At 36.7% G+C, this 21,384-nt stretch overlaps 1 protein-coding gene across 7 annotated transcripts in view; it reads left to right on the top strand.

Annotated features, from left to right (window-relative positions):
* The window catches only part of syt1a (synaptotagmin Ia), a 1,201,488-nt gene that overhangs the window by 566,715 nt on the left and 613,389 nt on the right, over positions 1 to 21,384 (top strand). The window contains exon 1 of one of the 7 annotated variants that reach the window (XM_039761728.1): positions 5,415 to 5,554. The exons of 4 other annotated variants lie outside the window; for them this stretch is intronic. The gene's annotated coding sequence lies outside the window, so the exon portion shown is untranslated. Of the gene's footprint in view, positions 1 to 5,414; positions 5,555 to 5,586; positions 5,874 to 8,087; positions 8,515 to 21,384 lie in introns of those variants that run through there. 2 more of the 7 variants (XM_039761727.1, XM_039761730.1) reach the window with 2 other exon arrangements.

Genomic DNA, 21,384 nt, shown 5'->3' on the forward strand with positions numbered 1-21,384 from the left:
ATTGTACTTTCTAAATTGGCCCCATTTAAGTGAGTGAGGAGAGGCCTTGCAATGGACTGAGGACTATACAGAACTGATCCCTGCTTTCTATCTTATGTTGCCTGCATAGCCTTTAAACTCATGGAGCCCTGGACTGAATTATGTAGGACTATGAATGCTGTTTTTGTGTTTATTTTACATATTTCCTTTAAGAGCACATACCCTCTAAGGGTGCTTCACAAAGAAAATTAAAAAAAAAAATTGTCAAACAGTGTCAGACTGAAACGTGTCAACAGAATGCATTTTTAAAATAAATAGAGTACAACTGACAATAAGACTATGAAATTCAAGGACAGTGGAAGGAGCTTGGAAAAGACATCAAGAAGACAAGAGAATGATACACTGTAGACACATAAAATTAGTTGAAATACGAGATGATGTATTCCAGCAAAGTCACTGAGAGCCAGGCTCTGTGACTTAATGAGGGACAGGCAGATCTAAATTGTAGTAGAGAAAAGGTGGGCATTTACTCCCAATGTCAACATTTTCATATTTAGCTGATAGATGCAGGCATAGTGTACCATAAACAAGATGCTATAAAACTTAATGAACAGCAGAGTTGACATTAATTTCAGCAGGTCTTAAAAGTTAGGTCTTAATAGTGGGTACACTTCCTAAATTGGGGTGTTGGTGTTGACAGATTTGAAAGTTAATTGCTTAGTGTTATACATGATACTGTAGCTGACCCAAAACCAAGTCAATTGAAGTGGGAATAGGATCTTGATGTCCATTGTTTGAGTTAGGACTTTGGTAACTTCAGTTCTGAATTTCATAGAGTTTGGACCAGGGCCATCTTAATGCATGGGCACGCTGGGTAGTTGCCCGGGGGCCCCAAGAGCATAGGGGCCCCATGCTAATCTATGTATGTTGTGACTTGCTGAGTGGTTGTGTAAGTAGGTGCCCCAGTGCACAGCCCTGGTTTGGACTGCTGTGCACTAAACAGGTTTTGTATCGACAGCTGAGTTAGGTTTTGTCTAGTGCTTGATGGTGTGGTGATACGCTCAGGCCTTCCACAACTCTGAACTTTTAAAAAGGGTTAGTAAATGAATGAATGAATCTCATTTATCCATCTTTCAATAAGCGTATGGCAAGGACCTGAATGGATTGACTTTCTGATCAGGGTTGGTCCTTGTCTTTCTTCCAGTGATAATTGGTAGACTCCAGCTCTCCATAAGCCTATATCTTTAATAAGAAGAGTCCACAAATAGAATTTGTCCTTTATTAATACTGATATTTAATACTCAGAATGCTGCATGATAGGTGTTTATTAAGTGATATTGACATCTCTATAATACATTATGGGAAAAAACTGAGTCTCCTTTATTCTGTCATAATGTATTGTCATTTTGCAGTGGGAATCAGAAACATTACATTATACAGTACTAGCATGGTAAAATGCCTGGTACAATGGTAAGTTCATCTGTTTCAATCACGTTGTGCATGTAGAAGCCTCTCTTCACTGGATATGCTATCCCTTATGTCTGTCTTTCTTTGCCTGTCTTGTTGCCTTTATTCATTGGACACTGCAGCTCTCTTGTGGATACTAGGCATGGACATCAGATGTTTCATCACTTTATATTTATAGCTGCATCTAAAAGACAATTAATAGCTTGCTATATTGGTTTGATTGAATGGTAAACTTGCATAGTATTGTGCAGGAATTCATCTCTGCCTTTATACGTTTGTATCCTTGGCCTCGAAAAACATCAACTGATCAATGTAGTAATTATATAAGCATATACTACATACCTTTGAAACCCTTTTTGAGTTTTAAATAGTGGCTGTATGTTCATCTCTTATAACCTGTAATTATATACTATAAAAAGCATCTAACTAACCCTCTCCTTACACTATAATACTTGTTTCCTCTTTATGTTAGCAAACAGAATTTTTGTTCAATATTTTTTAAATCACTTCTAGACAGGAGGTACAGTGGTAGGTATTGTTGCCTCATAGCTAATTTTTTGCTTAGTTACTGCCACTTCTTCTATGTGCCTGAATAAAATTGCCATCAGGTACTCTGATCTTCCTCTCACATCCCAAAGATGAACACGTTGGGTTATTTGGTAACTATAAATTAGCCCTTAATCATTGAAGGTCGGGGTTGGCTCTGTTTTTGTGTGGGTGTGATTATATACTGCACTCTATATATGACCTACACCCCATCCAAGGCTGATTCCCTGGTTGTGCTCCAGGAGTAGGCACCAGATCTCTGTGATTTTAAACTTCATAAGCAGCTTATCAAATGGATGGACAAGTAGCTGTGGATCAGCCATTTCACTTAATTGTTTTCCCCATCCCACCCATTTAACCCTACATACATCATGCATATTGAACAAACATTTTCTCTACAATTCAATATCACAGTCAACACTAAATAATTACAGTCACAAAAGGAGATTCCACATCCCTTGTAATTATATCTCAACAAAGCTATAACATCTGGTCTCTTCCTGGCAATTTTAGTTTCACCCAGAGGGCCACATTACTTGTTTTGTGGTTATTTTTAGAATATTTCTTGTGGAAAGAGTCCAGCAACCGACATAAGAGAGATAAGTCAATGCTCTGCACGGTTTTGGGGTAATCACAAGAATTATGGGACTATTCCATGCCATTGTCGCATATTTCAATTATCTTGACCATAGCCTCGCTGATATGTTCATATTCTACCAAAAAGATTCAGAGAAAATGATTACAGAAAAGCTAAAGTAATTCTTAAACTAGGTTTCCACCTGCTAATATTTAATCAAACCCTTCATCGTTTCAGATGGCCACCTTTACCACCTTCTGATTTTCTATCCTTTTGCACTTTTCTAGCTTTGCCTCAGCTAACTTCACGTCATCTTTCACCTTTATATACAGATGTCCTATTCTTACCCCACTCCCAGAAAACTCATATCAAAAGCTAAGCCTATTGTTTGTTTTTTTTTTTGCCTGAATTACTTGTTGTGGTAGAATTCATTGATTTCTGTTAGTCACAATTTCTCTCAAGCTGCAGTGACTGCCCCCTTGTGCTACAGTATGTGATAAACTTCCATTATATATATATATGTATATGAGAATATTCACTACATTTGTAAAACATGATAGAGTTGAAGATTTTCAAACACACTTTGAAGGGGACCTTGGATGGCAAGAGGTTGTCAATGGTAACAACATCATCAGGATGGCATATGTCAAGGTAAAGCTTCATGGTAGACCACCGAGAGAGAGAGGGAGATCCACACTGGCAAACCACTGTTTGAAATGCAGAAGCTACTAGGTCGATATGGTCATTCATGGTTTTGTCAGAACAAAACAAGGAAAGGACAAATAATGTTCCCTCAGTATGCAAGAATGCAGGCATCCCAGTAGATGCTAGGAATGGTGAACTCTCTATCCAGAGACAGGATGAGACAACTGAGGACTGGCAGAATAACAGCTGGGACAATGATTTATGCTGGAAAGAAGAGGCTAGATTAATTTCTGTAAGATAGAGAAAGAAAGAATTGGGAGTTAAGGGAAGGACTGCTGTGTGATATTTTCAAGGGGGTAAGTGGGCAAGTCACCTCATCTAAAAGATATGAGTTCAACAAATGTGTAGGCATATTTCATTATACTTCTGTTTGATTTTTACTTTGTGTTTTCCGCTTTCTTTATCCCTCTATTGTATGTTTTATTTGATATCCCTGGCATCTTTGACATTATACTTGGTAAATGACACTAAGTTGCCATTTTATGTTACTGTGGACAGGTGGGAGGACAACCAAACAAGCACTTGAGGGTGCAAAACAGAACATAAAGTTGCCTTCACCGCTTTTCAAAGCCTGGCTGTCATGGAGCTGGCAAGCACTTCGGAGCTGTATCCTGTAGGTATGTCCAAATCCAAATGAGACACCTTCCCAGGGCAGTATCGGGCTTTCATAGATGTCTGGGTGGAAGGGGTGGGGTTAATTGCTCTCAAAAGGCCGCCTTCTCATGTCTGAAGAAGAGAAAAAGGACAACTCTATTAGTGTAGGATCCCCATCTCGCATCGCTAGGGTTAATACATACCTTAGCTGAGCTCTGAAGGCGTCCCCCTGTGATGACAACAACAATATAATAAACTTGAGCAAACTTTAATTTTGACTTGGAACCCATTAAGTGGGTTGATTTCTTTCTTTTTTATTAAATTGAATGCAATTCTATAAAATATGCATATACAAGAGAAGTATTATAAGTCAATCAGAAACACCATCCCAAATATCACAGAATTACTTACATTTTTTAATCTTAAAATGCACTTAAAACCCCACCCTTACACGGGGTGATTTGATTTCTATTTGAAGATTACATGCTCATCCTCATATTGGGGTGTATTTCAAATGTGATTTTCTTAAAGATATACATATATGTAGGCTTGTTGTAATTTAATGGTGACATCTCATCCAGAGTTACTACTTGCCACACAACCATTGCTGCCACAATAGGGACCAGTTATACTTTATCATTAAATTCAGAAAAAGAATGGATGGACTATGTTGCTAGTTTCCAAATGATTATTTTCATCTTAAAATGAGAAGCAATAAGTGTTGATTTAAAATGTGTTTTAGTTTAATAAATTAGTCTAATAGACCCATCTCCAATTTTTGCTGGCCCACTGGATACAGTTGAGAGGACGTTCTTCAGGCGGTGTAAGATGTAATTGGGAGAGTGGCAGCTACAGCAACTGAATCAAACTCAGTTGGATATGTTTGTAGTGTATAGGTAGGCAGCAGTGTGGCATAGTGGGCTTTGGACTTCAAACCCTGAGGTTATGTGTTCAAATCCCTCTGAAACTGTGTGACCTGTCACTGCTCCTGCCTGTGTTCTAATTAGAAAAACAAAAGAAATGTAACCACCTGTGCCTCAGATGTTGTAAGACGCCTTGGATAAAAGGCATCAGCCAAATAATAAAAAAAGTAATATTGCGTGATGAGTGGCTGTGAAAAAGGCACTTCAAAATAAAATTTTTATGACCAAGTAGCAACATAACCTAGTGGATTTTTAAAACTGTTGTTCCTGGATTTAAAAAAAAAGAAAGAAATCTTTAGTTCACACAGACTTGAGTTGGCATATTTTACTTAATCATTAACATACGTAGTTTAAAAAATGTTACAAGCTTAACATGGATGTTCCGCATTTAATTTGTTGTCCGCTTGTGTGCGTCTCGAGTTTGAGGAAAAGGAACAAGAAAGCCCTCTCTAAGGATAAACCACTTTAGTTTGAGGTCAAAAACGAAAGAACAGAGAATATTTTTTGGTACTGACAGATGTGGGGATTCCGTTTCGTGCGTGTGTGTGCGTGTGCTTTAATTCGCCTCACATTACCAGCCAGTATACAATAATTTCCTTTCCGAGTTCAAACTCAAAGAACAAGATTTCCTAATTGGTAGCTGGTCTGATGACAACTCTGCTCTGTCCGCGGGTTTAATAATAAGCGAGAATTTGGGAGATGCAGTACGGAAGAAAACGTGTCTCGTCGTCCTCCACCTCTGACAAATTCGCCTTTTCACAATGTGAGTGGTTGACTTTTTTCATCTAAATGTTGTCGACGCGGTAAGCGAAACGGCAGATATTTAAATATTTCTTCTCATCCCCGTTTCGTTTGCGCCTCACTTCGGTGCAATAGTCCTAACGTTTTGCACTGGCAAAGCCCTAATGAGATTGTTTGAAATGATGCACCCAGACAAGCAACAAACAGATTAAAGGCGACACTCTGCTCAGTCACTCACTCAGTCCGGCGTGCGAGACGTGGGCTGCCTGAGACCGCAACTCACGCTTAGGAATAACGGCGCCTTGAACGGCCGAGGTGCCGCTCATTACAAGCTTTCATGGGTGAGTTATTTCTGTTCGCTAACACTTTGTTCTAAAAACAATGTCATGACATTGTTTCGGGGAAAAAATGACAGCAGTGGCAGAGAGGTATTGCCTGGATGATGCCGTTGTATAGTCGGAAACAATTTGATGAAGCGAGTCGGTGTTATTCATTTTAAAATGTTGTTTGTCATGCCCCGCCCCCTTTAAAGAATAGTATATTAACATTAGACGAGTTTGTTTATTATAAAATCGCTTTAAGCACTTCTGAACTATAGATTTGCCACTCTTAATAAGTACACATAATTGTCAGCCGTGTATCTTTTATACTGTTTCAAGAAAGCCTCTTGTGTTGCTTTCAAGTGTTTACTAGCTTTCATTTCTACACATCACAACTGACTTTTTCTGTTGCGTTTTGCTCATATATTCCTCTCAATAACACATCATAATAGACTTGTATTTTATTGTTATAGACCTGCAGTTACTTTGAATGTCTCCGTCTGTTTGTTTCGGTTTTATGTTAGCTATTTGGGGGAAACAAGCAGCGTAAATTCGTCTTTTCACAGGAGTTATCTTTGTCATCTGGGCTAATGATGACTAGATCTGACACACATATATTGTTTTGGTTTTCACGTAGTTGTAATTATTGATTAAAGCACCTCATGGGACATTGAGATTACATTGATCTATTTTATGGACGCTTTAATATGAACGTGAGAATTTTATAGGCGATATGGTGGCACAACATAGAGTTTTGCCAATGCTTGAGCATTTGGGACATTCCTGGTTGGCAATTTTGCATGTCTTTCACTTGAACTGGCATAAGATACTCTTTTTGTAATATTAAACATAATAAAATAAACCCGGTGTGGATCCTCCAAGTTTTCTTCTTGACTTGTGTCTTCTGCTTACGAGATTGGCTCGGGGTCCTGCCGACCCTGCACTAAATGAACTAAAGTATGCACCTAAAATGGATGGACCATGTCTCGTAATTAGAGCATATGCCTTATAATAAATAGATAACAGAATAACTGGTCTTGTGAATTGTATGTCTGTTTTCAGTATATATAACTATCAACGATAAATCCGTTCCTTAACAAAAGAACTAATGAAGGCTTGGGCTGACACATTTATGGCGCTTTGGCTTAACACGGACTAGGCGTTTATCATTAGAAGTCAACTTGATGCAAAAGAAACTCATGTATAGGTACTAGGGCAGCTTTAGTCGATTTTCAAGCTGTTTTATAGGAGCATTATAAAAACACTGAAGGGCAGATAAATAAAGGACATACACCGAATATCACATTATCTCGCCGCTTGATATATGGGTGCTGTCTTTGGTGCTGAAAGTCGGTTCAGCTTTGTGTATGTTTGTTCGATGTGCGCCACACGCATCTATTTCTCCGCTCAGTTTTGTAGTATAACAGTAATTTAAAAGTAAAACGGCTAATAACGATGAATGTTATTAACGGGGCTATATAAAAGAGTGATTCACTTTTTTTTTGAGGTAGTTGGTGAATTCAGTCTTACAAAATACTGAAAGCAAAGAGTGCACTGTGTACTGCCATCTGTCTAGTGTAAAGTCCTTGAATTGGAGGTGGAGATGTGACAAGTCATGGTAATATTGTTTGAGTTATCTAACTATAGGAGGATAAATAAAAAAGCAGAGGACAGAAAGGTTTAAAAGGATTGTTGGAGGGCACAATAATACACCATGAATTGTACAGTGGACTGTATTTCGCGTATTTGTCTGGATATGCATAACGAACACCGTTATATGTAGATAATCAGTTCTGTTTTTCTTTTAATATTGGACAAAATGGATAATAACATTATTACTACTAATAACAAATTAAACCTTCCCCTTATTGTAGGACACAAGAAACTGTAAATGCGGGGATATCTCTCAGTGGGGCGGGGTAAATTAATAAGGAGACTGCGTTTATTGTGTCCTTTACTGTAAAACGTGCAGAAGAGCGATCGGGTGGTTTGTTTCAGTTCAAGGTCAATAAATGCATGAAAAGACAAGCCCCTGATATCGGTGATGACGCCACTGCCAGAGGGTGTGTATTTGAGTGTGTGTGTGTGTGTGTGTGTGTGTGTGTGTGTGCGTGCGTGCGTGGGTGGGGAACTGGATGGGTGTGCATGCGCGCGTGTGTCGCTGAAGGGGGAGGGGTGGGGGATTTCGCTTTTAATAAGGGGGTTTCTCTTCAGCCGAAAAGCTTTAGGATCCCCATTCTGTACTTTGTCACCGCTTACTAAAGCGGTGCATTTTAAAGGTACGCTATCCTTAGGGGAACCTCTAGTGTTAATCAGATAAAAAAGTGGTGAAAATAACCATCAGAAATTACATTTATCCACGGCTGAGTTACAATGTGCCGGCATCAGTGGGCGAACACCGAGCGCTCCCTTTATTGCTCTTATACGTAACATGCGCGTATGTTCCAAGCTATATGTGATGCCCTTGGCGGTTTAAGCACGCTTGTGCTCTCTTTTCATGCTTCTTCTGCTGCCTACGACTCAGAGCGGAAAGCCGCAGCTGGGATCCTGAAGGCTAGGGGCAACTCGTCAAGCGCGACGCCTTAACCCTAAATCAGCGAGAGAGCGCCCGAGAGTCCTCGAGCCCCGGGGACGCGCATCAGGATTAACGGACGGCAAGCCAGTGAGTAGTGACCCACATACAGTGCATGTTTCCAGTGCAATCGCACTTTGTCCACCCATGCTGTTCTAAGAATAAGAATTTAAACCAGTGGATTTAACGAAAAGCCCTCCGGATTAGAGCTCATGTGCTGTGAAAATTGTGTTGCCGCCAACATTTTTTATGTGTGCTCCAGAAGCATGAAATCGTGTGCGCGGGGTGCTGATGTATTTCAAAAGAAAGAAAGTCAGTGACTCGGGAATCATTATTTTATGTTATTTTGCAAGAAAAAAATCTTTCAGATTGATTTTTTTCCCTTTTCTTTCTTGAAACTGTTGTCATGGTGATATGTCTATCTTAATAAACAGGGCTTTTAAAGGTATTGGATGTGCGGGGGATTCTCTCTCTGCATCAAATCCTGTGCTAAACTAATCCTTAGATCAGCGCTTTGCCTTTGTTGGTGCTCTGAGCAATCAATACAGCTGACACACGAGACCGGGGCTGCATGAGATGAAATTTTATGATAACAAACGAAGCAGTTCATTTGTCATATTTGGGAACACTTTAAGAATATGGATGCTATATTTTGCATAGGGTGTGAGTACACACTGAAATATCCTGTATGTGTTGATCGGCACTTTTTGACTTGTTCGTTTCAGGTCTGACGAATCCGTCTCCCTGTTTGAAATTTATTTGTCATGTAATTCATTTACTGTCATTTGAGTCACCACTAACTTCATTAAGTACTACATAGTATGCAATGTGGTCACCCAAATCAGGAGCTCCTCTTAAAAATAATGAATTCCACTAGCAATTACAATAGAATAGATCTATCTTACATATAGATCTATCTTACGGAATATTCTATCTTACAATAGAAGCAAATATGCCAACATATTGTTCTATGTCTTTAACCAAAGAAAATTCACTCTCTGCTCTGTTTTTCTTATGCAAAGAAGTTTCATTATGTCCAAGTTTTGCTAGACTCTGGAATACTCTTCAAAAACGGTCCGCTCTAGACTAGGGTTAATAATTAATGATCAAGATTTTCATATTGTGGTGCCAGATATTTTATTGCCATTTTGTAAATTGTATCCGGTACTGTTCCCGAAGGACATGATCTACTGTACGGTGCTTAGCTACAGTATTAGACAGAGAGGGAAGATTAATCATAAACATTGACTCTTGTCATGTTAAAGATGAGTGTAGAGATATTCATGTATATTAATGTATTTTACTACCGGAACATCAGATTGAATTTGCCATTTGTTATCTTGAAATATTTTGAAGTAACACAATAACAGCTTGAATTATGAAACATGGGCTTGTTTTAAAACATCAGATAAGAAGTAGGCTTGCAGCCTTTTTATTTCTGCTCTTTAGCGGAATGATATTTCTTACTTCAAGGACTTCATTTTTGCTGTGAGTTCAGCTTTTTCATGTTTATTTACACTTATATATTTTTTAACTGTTGAGACTTTCCGCAAAAACATCTCACAAATCTCAAGTAAATGAAAGCCTGCAATGAGAATCCTGCAAGCACTAAACATTATGTACTGTACTAAATTTATTTTGTGAGTGATAGCTAGTCCAGAACCATAAACATAGTAAGATCCTACTGTAAAACAAAGTTAGTAAATTTATCTGTGCTAAATTCATGAATAATGATTGAAAAATGCAAGAAATTGCATCAAAATAAGAAATATATGAAATCTAACAAATGAAAGAGAACATTCAGTCCATCAAGCCTGTTTGTTTAACAAATAGTGAAGCTGTCCCGTCATCCAGATACTGTACTCCTTAAAGGCTGTCAAAGTTTCTATTTCAACTCCATATCTCTATAGCTTCTTCCAGATTCCCTCAACTCTGCATACAGATGTGCTACCTAACTACAGTCTGAAATGCACTTCCATCTAATTTCCACTGATGTTCTCAAGTATGTTGTTCACCTTTAAGATGAAAGAATTCTGCTGGATTTTAACTTTATCAATGCCTTTGAGGGTTGCAAAGACCTAGATTAAGTCCCTACACAGTCTCCTCGTCTTGAGACTAAACAGATTTAATTCTCTGAGTCTGTCAGAGTAGGACATTAATTCAGTACTGATGCACTTGGTTGGTCTCCTCTGTGCAGCTTCAAGTGCTGCTATGTCTTTCTTGTAGTGTGGCGATCAGAACTGCACACAATACTCCAGATGCAGTCTCACTTGTGCATTATGTAATCTGAACATAACATCCCTTGAGTTATATTCAACAGTTTTTATGATATAACTTAACATTTCATTTGCGTTTTAAACTGCATCTGTACATTGTGTAGATGATAACAACCTGTTTACATAAATCCTCTAAATTTTTTCCCGGGGTTGCTTCCTGTAGGACAGTGTCTCCTATCTTGTATTTATAACTGACATGTCTTTTATCTATGCGTACCACTTTGCTTCTTCTAAATAACAATGAATTTTTCAAGTGTTCATCCAGTTCCGAAGTCATCCTAGACCATTAACACAACCACAATGCAATACATCACCTCCTCAAGGTTGGAACTCTGGGAAAAAATTAGGGTAACTGTACAATTTGGCACATAGTATAATTTCACATGATATTTAGTTACTGAAAAATACAGCTTTGAAAATATCTAATTTTTTTAGTCACCACGAGAAAACTAATATTATAAAGGTATTAGGATACTTTTCATCTTAAATAAATTAAAGCCATTGATTTTGTTTTGGTTTAGATCAACAATGGCTTAAAGTACAGGGTGGTCCAGATCTAATTATGCAACTCTTAATGCAATGCAGGAAAACAATACAATTTCGGGTGATTGGTGCTACCAGTCCTGTCAAACATTTCGTTGATTTGGGAGATCATGTTCCTATGCACTGCAGGAGGTCCAAATTCCTCCAACATCCTGTGTAGCACATTGTTATAGCATAATGAAAATGGCATAATTAGATCTGAATTACCCTATACTAACAAGGACATCTTGAACCAAATATACAGTAGTTCGGGTCTCTATCATAGTGACCTGCTTTGACTCTTCTCACTGCCTTTAAGAATCATTCCAGATGCTGAGTAACTCTACAACCCTGGTATAACTTTTACAACTGTCATCTTTGAAGGTTTTCAGTACCTTAAGCTATGTTGAAGAATTTCATGGTGTCGATTATCATGTCTTGCACAATCCTCTCACCCTCTTTTATAATAGGGATTCAGATTCTTTCCCCTGCTTTCTTATAATTGTTTCTTCTACGCCTAGTTAAAAACAGCCTTAGCATTTATAGCCAAAACTATTCTGAAACATTTTAAGTATTACACAGTTACAGAAGATAAAGTGCATATCTGCACAACTAGAGCCCCAGTGGTTTCAAATCCATCTACTGCACATGTTTACTTGATCTCCGGATTGCTAATTGATTCAATATTTTCTTTAGGAAGTATGGTTCTTTAATTTTTTTTTTTTGTGAAAAACATGTTCATTTGGCAGCATGAAAGCTAAGTGGTTATTGCTGCTGCCTCACAGATGCAGCTTCCTGGCACGTTCCTTCTGTGTCTACATGTACTCCAATTTTCCTCTCACATTCAATAGATGTGTCTGTTAGGTTTATTGGTGATTCTAAACCTTTTCTACATTACAGTCTCCATAAATGAGCTGTGTGATGCACTGATGCCCCATCCGGAGTTGATTAAGCTCCCTTGACCTGAAAATGGATTTGAGAAAGTTATATTATGATGGAATTATTTTTATGAATTCCAAGTACATTACAGTATCTTTCACACTCACATTTAATATTCATACTATCTTGTTAATCATATAAACTAGCTCTAAATTAATTTTGCTGATGTTATTTTCACAATAAATAGGAATGCACATTAGTAGAAGTGGGTGATTTAAGAAAAAAAGATCAATCTGAATGGTTTATTTAATAAAACACAATCTCTGGTTCCTGCCCAAGCTTTCAGGCACTTGCTTTTAACTAGATAACTCTGTAGTTTTAGCAGTAAAATATTCCAGGAAAAATGTATTAAGTTAACCAAACTAGGAACTACGGAGACCTCGAGGGGACATGGTGTCATTTTTTTTCTCTGGGCAACAATCTTGTGCACCCCACATACTATCTCATTATTTCCACTTACTATTTCTTGAGCTAGTAAGTGCTGATCACGAGACAATAAGTGGTGTGTTCAATATTGTTTCCTCATAAATGAAAGTTTCCATAAGAAACAAATAATAATTTGTTAAAAAATTCTTCCTACCCCAGTTGCTTAGCACTTAAGGCACAGATGTTTGCATATAGCACAAAATTATTACCTATGAAGAGCAAATCTACTAGATAGATTTTGTTGGAACTTAACTCATTTGTAAAATTTTATAAATGTAAAAACTGTACCACTTTGTGTTTGAATTAAGAGATTCTCATATTCCATAGATGGAAAGATCCACAGACTCACTTCCTGACACACAGACAGACGTCTCTACTTCAGTGGTCCAAATGTTGACCCATTCACAATGCTTATATTCTGTATTTCTTTAAATATACCGAAGTGTGCAGTTTGTAGGTAATGTAAATGTAGGGGTGTATTATTTTCAACACAGCTTGGACAATTTTTGTTTGTATGCTTTTTTTTTTTGTTTTGCTTTCTAAATGTAATGCTAGGAATGAAAAACAAGCAACAAATATTGAAAAGGATCAGGAGAAGAGGTGCCAGCCATTTAAACAAGCCAAAATCAAAACTCAGAGTGCAGAACCATTTTTTGAAAAATTTACCCTAAACATGAATCAAAAAATCAACGTTGAGATGTTAACCAGAGAAAAAAGAAACAACAGAATGTTGAAATGCTAAAGTATTGGGAGTTATCCGCAATGTTGGATAAAGGCAGGGTATTAGTGATGACTTTTTGTCCCGTCACTCAGATAATGTTTTTCAATTTTAGGTGATTTGCTAGCTGTAATAAAACAAAAATATGTTGATGAAACAGTACAATTTTATATTACTAATGACAAAGTGACATCAAAACAAGAAACTAACACTGTAATCAAAATCTCCATGAACAAAAATCCTATATGAGATGACAAAAAGCTAAGAAAAAGCAAAGTAAAGGACATCAAAAATAATAAACTTTATAACATTAACACAATTAAAACATTAATACAACCCTGCTCAGGTTTGGAAGGTGAATAGATGGATGGATGGATGAATAGGTAAGAAGTCAATTTTCATATTTTCTACTTTCTTATAATCATTTTTGTTTTCCAAAGCTAGTAACAAATAAACACTTTTAAGATCTACAGCATATGTGTTCTGAAGGCTAAATTAATCGACTGTAAATCTCAAGGGTGAATGTTCAAGCCTATAGTTACTTATCCTACCAAAGAGCATTTGTAGACATATTAAAATAATCATACTATCTACTTATCATTTCTAAGTCAACTTTAATTAAAGTTTAAGATTAATTAATTAAATATAAAATTAAACTTGGACTCAATTTCAAACCCCTAGAAACTAGCTTGTAACTGCAAATGTATTACAAAAGCAAATACCTAAAAGGCTTTAAAAAGCTCCCCATCATCGCATTCAAACCATATTATCCCAGTAAATATTTATGACCATTTCTCTCTAATACTGACCATAAATATGAATAAAGATGCAAAATATATCAAGCATTTTCCTGGTTATTTTTAGATAGTTACACCATAGAAATTGATCATCCTCTGATCAAGTGAAGAAGGTTCCTTTGATCCAGAGAGATATTTTAGTAGAAATATGAAAATCAGTGGACACTACAGTAAAACCATTTTAAGCAGACTATTTTAAGATACTTTTAAAGTAATTGAGTTAAACATAAAGGAACTAATAATTTAAGTCCTGGATTAGGTGATTAGTAGAGAGATTTGGGGCAGAACATGTTTTGTGCTAGATCTCATATTCATTTTAGGACTTATAAGACAGAGAGGAATTGATAAGTGAATTGGATCCTACATTTTGATTCTGCACCTGGTTGTTGTCTATATGGAATTTGCATGTTTTCTCCACATTTATGTGTGTTTTCCCATATGTCATCTGTTTTTTTTTTTGTCACACTTCACCAAAGACTTGCAGGTTACATTATTTGGCAAATCTAAAATTGACCCAAGTGGACTCTGCCATCGACTGACGTCCCAGCTAGAGCTTGATCATGCCTGGCAACAAATGCTGCTGGTCCACCACTACTGTTAATTGGAGTAAGTGGGTTGGAGAATGATATGTTAAGTTAGTCAATAAATTGACACAAATGCAAATACATAACTTTTTGTTGCAGTCTTCTTCTTCTTTCAGCTGCTTCCGTTAGGGGTTGCCACAGCGGATCATCTTAAATTGTTGTCCGCATATTGGTTTGGCAAATTTTACACCGGATGCTCTTCCTGATGCTTTTTGCTGCAGTAATTCTGTCATATTCACAGTTTTAATGATCACAAAGCAACAACTGTAATAAAAAAACAAGGAGAAAGAAGTAAAAGAGAAAATCATAGTGAGTAGACTAAGGTAGACTAACTCCATCATACTCGCAAATGCACACAAATCTTAATTACATTTCTTAGAAGTGAGAAGATAGCTAAAAGTCTTATTGACTGTTGAAGGACTATCATATAAATTACCAAATTAAGAAAACAGCAACATGTTCAGTTAAGGTAGGAGTTGAGTTACAGATGGGAATTGTTCTGTCATTTTTGAACTATGGGAACCACCAATGTTCATTAACAGACCATTCAAATAACTCCAAGAATTATTTTATCTACTGTTAACAATTGCTAGCAAATGACAACTGGTCATAGTATCCATTACATTCATCAGATGATTTGGTTCAGTGGGATGTGAAAGAACATCAGAGTTACAGCAGATGATGTAAAAAGGAACACATTAGGCATAGCAATCGAAATGATGTGAAAGTTTTATTGAAGAGCTTGGCACATTAGTCTTTGCTTTTCCATTTTTTTTAAAAAATACCCGGCTTATGTTTGTCTACCTCTTGAAGTCACATGGTCTTTTGCCTGCACTACAGCAAATCCATTGAACCAGCGGGATCCATACAGTGTTTACTTATTTTTATTTCACTGATAGTCAAATCTTCACGGAGTAAGACCTATTTTTGGGCTCTGTAATTCAAACACAGAGTTTAATTTGATAAAATATTTTATCCCAAACTTTGAATGGGATGCTTTGCAACTTCTGTCATATTGAATTTGACATGAAAATGCAGTTGCATAACCAAGATTAATTATATCGCTCTACAATGCTTTGTTAATGGCTACAAATGCATGGTTTGTGCTTAGAATTTAGCTAATTTGATTTGTCTTGGAAAAATAGTATTGTAAAGTAAAAAGTATTTACCATATTAGGAAGATGGTGTGAATTCCCACCTCACTGCTTCGAAGCTCTGACTTAGTTCCATTGTGGTGTTCTGTTGTCCACATGGCATTTCTCTGGTAACAAGTCTCCTTCCATATTCCTAATACAATGAAACTCTATATTATCTAGAATGACTTGAACATTAGCCCAGTTATGAGTGGGCTAAAGGTAAAACCATCAAGTGTTGATTCTTCTTTTGCATTCAAAGCAACCTGTGTAGTCTCCACCTGCTCTTTTGTATGTAAGGTAATAGAATAAGACATTAGTATCAGACTCGGTATGGATGTGTTCATGAATGAGTTCAGGGAAGGCCTACTTTCTGTTCTGTGGAAATATCTGCCTTGTGTTTTGCTCATGGTATAAATGACTGGGTGGATAAATGAAAAGATGGTAATTTATTCCCATTTATGGCTTGAACCCAGTTAAAATCAATGTTGTTTGTCTAGTGATTTTAGGCAAAGTGACTTTAAAAGTCAACCATCACTAAATGTTTATTATATTTTTCTTCTGTCTATCATTATTTTGGGTCTAGCTCATTGGAGCTTGAAGCTTGTACTGTTAGCCAAGAACTTCAAGCATGACATCATCAGTGTTTCACAGTCAAATTCAAACCCCATAATGTGTCTTCAGATTAAAGGAATGCTCCACCTAAAAATTATATTTTTTATATGTTACTTACCCCATGTATTTTGTAGTGGTGGCCATGAACAATGTTTAATGTCTTGTTTTCAAATGGAATGTAGACTAAGACATTAATGACGCCAAGAGTCGATCAATGTTGTACAAAGGCAAACAATTTGAAAAATGTCCATGGAAAAAAGAAAACAATTCTCACATTACTCGTGTCACATTATCCAAATATGAGTTTTCCAGCTGCATGTTCAAAATGTGCAAAGCACAATGCTTTTTTGCTAAAATGTTGGTAAGTATGGACTTCTGGAATTATCAGCACACATTATAAACAGGAAACTTCTTCTTCTCCTCATTCGTTGGTTAAGAGTCAATTTCTCTCAGCCAACACTAGAAAGTACATACAATAAGTAATACACATCAAAAATGAATAATTTTGGAGAAGAGTATTCCTTTAAGGGGAAAAATGGTGCTACTAGAAAAAATGCACACAACACCACACAGAGTGTATCACAGTTAGGGATGGAGCACAGGTAACTACTGGACCCAAATTGTAACCTGATTATTATCATACTAGACATTAAGCCCGTTACAATAACGGACGCTAGAACAGTAGTGCATAAACATTAGTAGGAACAGTCTATATTAAATGGCAAGGGACCTTCGCCTCATTCTGTTTGTTGTCTTAATTTTTTTTTGTCAAAAATATTTTTGCAAGAAGCCTAAACTAAAACAATAATAAAAATAAAATAGAAACGTATATGACAATACAGTAAGTATAATTAATATTGCCTTAGTGTAAAACTTTGTAACAATCTGTAATTCACAATATCTGAAGAAGATATTTAGGAAACATTTTCGATTTTTTTACCTCATGAAATGTTTCTATAAAATTTCATTATAGACAACATTTCTTGTAAATATTCTGTCTGAGTTTGGCAACAGTTTGTCTTGTTCAGGACCATCTACAACCTTGACAACAACATTTGTAAAACTTCTAACTCTTGATAATGCAACATATAACTGACCGTGGCTGAATACTGGTTCTGGCAAGTAAATGCCAACTTTTTCTAAGGTTTGCTCTTCTAAATTTTTCTCTTTTAGCGTTTTTCTGACGCTCATTTTCTTTTTCTTCAATCGATCTATTTGCTCGTATTTTTCTTTGTCTTTCAGCCTTTCTTTTGTTAATGTTTACTTGTTGAGCTGACCGCTCTTCCAGGAGATGTTGCTTATATAGGATTTGATTGTCTGTGTCTTTTGTCCAACTTGACCTGTCCTTTTTTTATTGTGTGGCATGTAGTTAGTAGATACGTCCGTAATATTTTCTCTTACAGTAATACTGGCTTGTATGTGGCTGTAATATGCGTCACTGTATTGTGTGCCTTTAATTTTCTGTTGCAGTAATACTGGTTTGTATTTCCGTAAAATGCCTGTAATTTTCTTAGACAGTAATACTGGCTTTGATGTCCGTAATATGAGTTTAATTTTCTGTCACAACTGTGGGCAATCAGCAGAGTGTCCCCAGCAACTGATGTAATGTGTGGCGTGGAGCTGATAATTGTGCCTGTGGCGTCCCCAGCAAGCACTGTGCAGTTTCCCAGCAAGTATTATAATCTGTGGTATGTGCACAGCTGATTATTGTATGTGTGGCGTCTCCCCAGCAATGGATTTTATGTAAGCAGTCGCAACTACCCAATCAACACTCTCCCCAGCAGTGATGTCTTTTATTTGCTTATCATGCACGGACGCGGCTAGGCCATTGACTGTGTACCCAGCTTCCAGTGTGTGTGCTTTATTTGCTTATCATGCGGCCGCGGCTAGGCCATTCACTGTGCGCCCAGCTTCCAGTGTGTGTGCGTCCACGGTGCCGTGCGCATGGGCGGAGCACGGTGCGATGCACGGTGCGGCCCCGTGCATTCGTACTTCAAAGGAAGACACACACAGACACCTGGACGCACACAGGGGTTTTATTAAAGAGATTATCAATGGTATTTTGAAGGAAAACATTTTACCAATATTGTTGTATTTATGGTACCATTCAAGGAAGTCTCTCAAGTTTAATCTCTTAAAGAGTAGTTCTCCGCCTTTTTTGGTCTTGGAACCTAGTTTTATCTATTTTTATTCAGTGATGAACATTTATTAGCAGTAATTTAAATTTAAATTAGCCAACATTTTTCCCAAAATGGCAGTAAATACATAGGGAAGCAATTAAATACAGTGACAGCATATAGGAAATACACAAGTATACATCCGAAAATAACATAAAAAGTGGGCATAATCAAATTTAGTGTCCTTTTGTCTTTTTGTTACATAACTTGGGCTTCACTGATTTTGACAAGTTTGTTGAAACCAGGGGTGAGTGAAAAGAGAAAAATGTTTTAGTTTGATAGTGGCTGACATCTCTAGAGGCAAGAAGAATTGTTGTGTAATTCTGTGTACTTTCTTATTTGAAAATTCGGTGTGCAATAATCTTGTCCAGAGTGCTTGCTGTACAAACACTTTAGAAAGTTTTTTACAAAGCCTCAAGATTTTTATTTTTTTATTTAAAAAGACGAACAGTTTACCTTTTAAAGTAGCATTCTTTATAGTATGGAAGGTTTCATGCATCCATTTGGTAGCAGCACACCATAGATAACTCTTCACTGTAGATCCATACCTCAGAAAATCTGGGTTGTAAGTTCTTTTAACATTCCTCTTTGGTTCTGGTTTTTGGAATAAACCTTGTGTGGTTGCTACAGAATTGGAAATGTTTGAAGTAGGTAATGCTGAAGGGGAATTTGAGGAACTAGACCATATGTCAGTATGCAAAAGCACAATGTCTTTTTGACTGGTTGCAGAATTGAAATCTGTAGCCCTCTTATATATATATATATATATATATATATATATATATATATATATATATATATATATATATATATATATATATATATATATATATATATATATTAACTTAAGCTAGCAACCCATCTAGAGTTTCCATTACCCAGATTTGGGTCATATCCACAGGTTGAAAAACAGTACTCTAAAACATCTTAATGACTCTGTTCTATGTATAATGAATACTCTTGTGGAATAAAACAAATTTTTGAAAAATTATGTTTATCTGTTATAAAAAAGGGATGTGAGATAATGACAAATCTCTGCATGCAATTAAAAGATTTCAATAAAATTGGAGTAGCTGTGGTCCAAAATGCTTGCATGTGATTTAAATATAAAAATGTTCAGTTAAATATGTATTTAATGCTTCCAGCTTTGTTTAGTCCTGTTTGCTCATAGTGTAAGTAAGTAATGGGTAAAGATACCTTCCAAAGGTGTTGGGTGGAGGTGGTAAAGTAACAGTTTCTTAATTTGCACAACTTAGTTGTTGTTTATGCAGTGTTTCCATGCATTTTACTAGTAGTAATTAAGACTTGCATTATGCAAGCCATTGAATTTTTCTCATGAAATGGATAGCACAGTTATCATGATCAAAATAGAGAATTTTATATTATACTAATTATCACACTTACTGTATGAACTGGAGTGATAATTCCAAAGCGACAGCTAAAAACAAAGAATAATGCATGAAGTAAAGAAATAAAGATGAAAGTGGGACTCTATCCTCAGTGCTACAGTTGTCCACAGTAGAATACCATTAAGATCATCCTGTCTGATTTTTAAGTGTAAAATATTCTGGTGGTTTGCTCCGATTATTTTCACAAATAAATTCGCTTTTCAGGGTGTTATCCTGTTTTTGAAATTATAGAGACATGAGATTGATCCTTTAGTGAAAACAATTTTCCTTGGGTTGTCTGTAAATAGCCACGAATTTTTTGTCAGTCAGTAGGTCAATCAGGGAAATGTAGTTTTGCATAGATTTAGTAAATTGAAAAGAAACAGTTGAAATGACAGAGGAACCATTATACTTCACATTTAATATACTCTACCATGAATTCTAATGCTGTAGAAAACACTGGAGTGCCATGCTGCCAGTTTCAGTCCGATTTACCATATATCTGTCATTGCATCTTAATCTGAGGTCATCAGCTTGTGCTGGTATTCATCACTTTTCATCCATCCCACCATTTTAAACCCCAGTTATTCCAAATATAGAGTTGAAAACTCCGTGGATAAGGCAAGACATCACCAGACCCACTTAAATACAGAGTAACTCACATCAACCCAGTTTAAAGTGGCAAATGAAATTACAAAGCTTTTTTTCTGGATAACATAATGTGACATTCTCAAGCCTGTTAAATACAATTCAGGTATGCAGAGAGGGGAGCCATTACCTTCGGGAACAAGACATGGGCCAGGGCACCAGTTCATCTTGAAGCTTACTCATGCTCACAGCCACACTCACAAAGGACTAATTTAGGACAAATTGCCAATTAATCTAACCTTTTTGTCGATGGTATTTGGGGGTATCTGAATGAAAACTGGCCAAAAGTGGCCATAATGTGCAAACTCCAGAGAGGCAGTGTCTGGACTGTGAGCTCAACCCAGGAATATTGAGCAGGCCATGAGGCAGCAATGCTAACTACAGCAATTCATGGGACCAGTTATTCACCCTTCTGAATGGACGTCTTTTCCATGTTGATAAAACTGGAAGTTAAACAGACAATGAGAAATTATGCCAGATCAGAAAGCTGTAAGACTATTAGGACTGGATTTGATAATGAGTGGGGTGGCCAGTAGCACAGAAAAATGATAGTCTACTGTATATGTTGAGCTAGACAATACATTGAATGGAATGATGGCTGAGGAAAATAAAAAGTTAGAGCACACATTAGGTAAAATGAAGACCCAATTGGCTAAACAAAAAACAAAGGTACAAAGCAAAAGACAAAAGGTCTTTAAGAAAATAAAATGATTGCTTTGGTATATTAATGAATGAAT

This window comes from Polypterus senegalus, chromosome 8 (assembly GCF_016835505.1).
Source record: "Polypterus senegalus isolate Bchr_013 chromosome 8, ASM1683550v1, whole genome shotgun sequence".
In the NCBI taxonomy this organism is placed as follows: Eukaryota; Metazoa; Chordata; class Cladistia; order Polypteriformes; family Polypteridae; genus Polypterus; species Polypterus senegalus.